The sequence below is a fragment of the Zosterops lateralis genome (genome assembly GCF_965231275.1).
Source record: "Zosterops lateralis genome assembly, chromosome: 23".
Classification (NCBI taxonomy): Eukaryota; Metazoa; Chordata; class Aves; order Passeriformes; family Zosteropidae; genus Zosterops; species Zosterops lateralis.
The window spans coordinates 1,445,087-1,449,442 of record NC_139783.1 but is presented as its reverse complement, the minus strand read 5'-3'; positions in this window follow the sequence as shown (position 1 = coordinate 1,449,442).

Below are 4,356 nucleotides of genomic sequence, written 5' to 3'. Positions count from 1 at the left end.
CTGCCCTGAGCTCTGGGCAGCACCAAGGGCCTCTCCCCAGCACAGCCCAGCCGGCTCTGGCCCCACAGCTCTGCTCAGGGCGGGCTGCTCTGGCCAGGGGCCCCACGGCCTCAGCCCCTCTGAGGGGCACAGCAGCAGCTGCAGCTCAGAGAGGACTCAGCCCCAGCCATGGGGAAGGGGCTGGGCCAGGGGAAAAGGAGCCTCCCTGTATGCCCTGCTCTCCTCCCCCTGAGGTCCTGAGAGCTCTGCACTGCAGGAGGGGCCTGACCCAACAAGGACCAAGGCACAGCAACCAGGGATAGGCCTGCAGCAGGACTACAGCAGGGCTACAAGGGAAGTGGCTTAACATTAGTTAACAACCATTAACAAGAAAAACAGGAACTGCATAACAATAAACATTGTTGCTAACAGCAACTGTCAACTTTTTCTCTCTAACACTGCCCAGGCCAGCACAACAGCCCTGGCCTTGGGGCCCCCAGGAGCTGCTCCTGCTCCAGGCCCAGGGCCCATGCCAAAGCTGGGGCAGCCAGAAAGCTGTGCCCATTGCTGTTCATTCCTACTCTGATGGCGAGAGTAAAAAAATAACAAAAGTCTTGTTCATTTATTTCTCTTCAATACCTTGTGAGTCTCCTCATTCATAGGAAGTTTCTTCTTGGGGGGACTGACAGCGGGTCTGTGAGCCAAATGAGTGAGTTAGCTGAAGAAGAGATTTGTGTTATACCTGTGAACGGAAAAAGACAAGGTCCTTGGCCTTGGAACTGGTCAAACAGAGACAATGAAATGCATATATGCAGGTTTTCAGTTTCGTAGAAATGAAGGCAAATGTTTAGATTTTTTTATGAATGCTTGCCAAATCTAGATTGATGTTAATTGCTTTGTGCCAATGAACACGATCAGCTGCTTTAATTAACCAATATTTTTAGTATACGTCTGCTTTAGAAATCTGTTCCGTACATGCGTTGTGGAGAACTGTATAAAAAGGGAACACACAGCGCATAAATGAGAAGCTTTTGATACGATGCACAGTGTGTCATGTCTGTCTCTACAACAACAGTTTCTGGGTGACAAAACAAGGGAAGATTATTAAATTGGCGGGAATGATTACCATGAGTGCTTGGAAGACAACAGCATCAGAAATGGAAGCAATAGAAATAAGGAGAGTATTGGCCTCTGGCGATGTGCACCAGGAGGCAATGAGAGAAGGAAGCAGGCAGTGTGTGGTAGCTGGAAAGCATCCAGACATCAGTCCCCTGAGAGCTTTCTTGGGCTCCGGGTTCCTCAGGCTGTAGATGAGGGGGTTCAGGGCTGGAGCCAGCACCGAGTAGAGAACTGCTATTGCCAGATTCAGGGCTGGGGATGCTGCCCGATCCCCAGAGAAAACACAAACCAACAGAGTGTCAGTTTATGCGGTGCTTTATTTAGGGGCCCCGAGGACCTGAGGACTAGCGTCTCAAAGTCAGCGTCCCGAGTTGGTTACAAAAGATGCTTATCTTTTATACCTTTGTTACAAATCTTACTTCATCAACCTACGTGCAGCCTCCTACGTATTTTACTTTAAACATTCACATTCATCTTACAGGTAACCTTTCTAAAGGCTATAAATTTTGCACGCTTGCTCTAGCTAAAATAAAGGTTAATTCTCTAAGCTTAACTCCCACCATAGAAACATTTTATTGGTAACCATGTAATCATATTTCACAAGTAATTTGTATACCTATGTACTACATGCTCTACTAAGTCCTTTAAACGTTGTTCCTTGCATCAGCAGATTCTCAGGCCTCATTTCTCAGGTTTGGTTCCCATGGGCCTGCACAGGGACCAACTCCTTAGCCTAACTACTGCTAACAGAGGCCTTATGGCAACAACTCCCCCCTTTTGAGCATTCTTCAACCAGTTGCAAGGATGCTCAATTCTCTTCTTCATGCAGCAGTCTCTATATAAGATGGTGGTGGAGTGATTCTTGTCATGACTTCATTTCGGGTCATGGCCTTCATGACTCTTCTCGTATGCATCCTTTCCCTAAAGATCATTCCTAAGAAACAACGATATGCTACAAAAATAATCACAACCAAGATTATAATCATTATTACATATTGAATAACAGAGGATATCTAACCAGAAACCTGGATCCCTAAAGAGCTAAATATTGCTCCAATCCAATTGTGTTCAGCATCTTCTTTGGTTTCCTGTATCTTAGACTCTATATCATCCAATTGACTTATGTCTTTTTCTACTTCCTTTGTAACGTTTGGGATATGGATACAGCAATGATCTGTTCTATCACGTAGGTACCCACAGACACCCTGTTCCTTTAATAACAACATATCCAATGCCATTCGATTCTGTGTAGCCATCCTACTAGTTGCTTGTAGCTGCAAATTCAAATCCTTAAACCCCTTTTTAGTGGCTGATGCTAATCTCTCAGTTTGTCCCAAAAGCCGGTAGAGCATTTCCCTATTTCTATAGGTCAATATGGGAGCAAATAATGATTCTAACATCCAACCCAATTTGACCCCTCCTGATGGTTCATGCCACTCATCTTCTGGATCTATTCCCTCCGTGACCTCTCTTTTATTCCTCCTTCCTATGTCCAAATCTGTCAATCTTGATTGTTTCCAGAATAAGCATAATGTGGGCACTCCCAACGTTATTTGGGTCACCAATCCATCTATAGGTATATGTGTGGTCCACATTCCATGTCCCATGACCCATACTAAATTCCCTGGACTCCTTATGGTAGTAGTTTTGCAATTCACCTGCTTTTGTCCTTTTAATTCTTCTTTTATAGAGTGGTTGTATCCTCTACATTCACATCCCCATTTCAGCAAAATCTTCACTGGTACCAGCCCTACCTGCTCTCCTGGTGTATCACACGTAATTACCCTTGTGCAATTCCATGACTCCACTTTCTCTGTCATTTTCCTATGACTTGTTTCTGCTGTCAGGACATGGGCATGTGTCTGGTTCTTTCCACCAGTCCATTGTATACACCATCCAATTTTCTCTAGATAACTATATGTTTCCAGCAAGCTTGGCCCCCAGATTGCTTGCCATGTAGTCCACTCTTCCTTGCCATCCTGGCAAACCACTTCATAGTAATATTTTGTAATGGGCATTTTATGTGATTGTACCTCATCATATTCACACCATCCTACATTTTTGAATCGTCCAATCGTGATGAATTTGGAATTGGGTAAGGCTTCACAATCCCCTCTACTTCCAGGTGATGACCACTGTTTGCGGAGAGTTGTTGTTTTAACTGTCCACTCAGTACGGTTATGCAACTCTTTCCTACATTCCTTTGTCCCATTTCTGGTGATTGGGGGCATTTCAGTGATAGGAATAATTCCCCAGGGTATGGGATCCCCTGCTGCATGGGGTAAAGGTAGACAAGCAGTTATGGATGACACATTCTGGGTTTTTCCAAAGTCTCGTATCAGTCCTACTACCAGATTTTCCTGTTTAGAGTTTCTTGGTAACCCTACCTCATTATCTACCTGCCGAGTCTCTCTCATCTCGTCTAGGTACATCATCGTTCTTGCATGTGCCCACCAATCATCCTGTGCTATCCAACACCAGTAAATGCCTTCATCTTTTCCTGGCTGCACATTCCTTACTATCAGGATAATTGATTCTCCTAATCTCCTTTCTATCTGATACTTCCTTCCAGATGTTAAAATTTTTCCCAAACCACCATCTATACTCGGAAAAATGCTGGCCTTCTTTAACTTCACAAGTAAAAATCACATCCTTCCCTTTGGTCACTTGATATTCTCCATGTTGGGCCTTAATTTCAGAGCCTAAGTGGGCCCTTGCCTCCACCTTTCGTAACCCAAAATTCCCTTTCCCTCCACAAGACACTATGCACAGATATATACCTTCTGTCTCTCCTATCTTTGGATCAGTATAATTCAGCCACCCCTTCCCATAAGTTCCCAGAGTCCACCAACTTATATTCCCCAGCTGTCTTTCCCATTGCTGATGTTTATTCTGTTTCCACCACTTGACTTGGATATCCTGATAACATTCCTTTTCCAATTTGAAGGTACAATTTATTCTCAAAGGAGGTCCGTCCCACATATCCACCTGAGTTGAGACTGGAGTTACATTTACAGCTACAGTTTCTTCACTTATTTTCCCAGTATCCCATGGTAAAACTTTCAATTTGAAACTCCCATAATCAAAACTCTCTCTTATCCAGACTACGCAACGATAAACGTCGCTGTCAGTTATTGTGACATTGGATAGTTGCAGGGTGGTATTTCCTTTTTGCTCATCCTCATCCCAAACCATAGTTATACCTGTATGAATTTGTCCTGCCCCTTGTCTCCTCCACTTTATATTGATTTCGTCGGA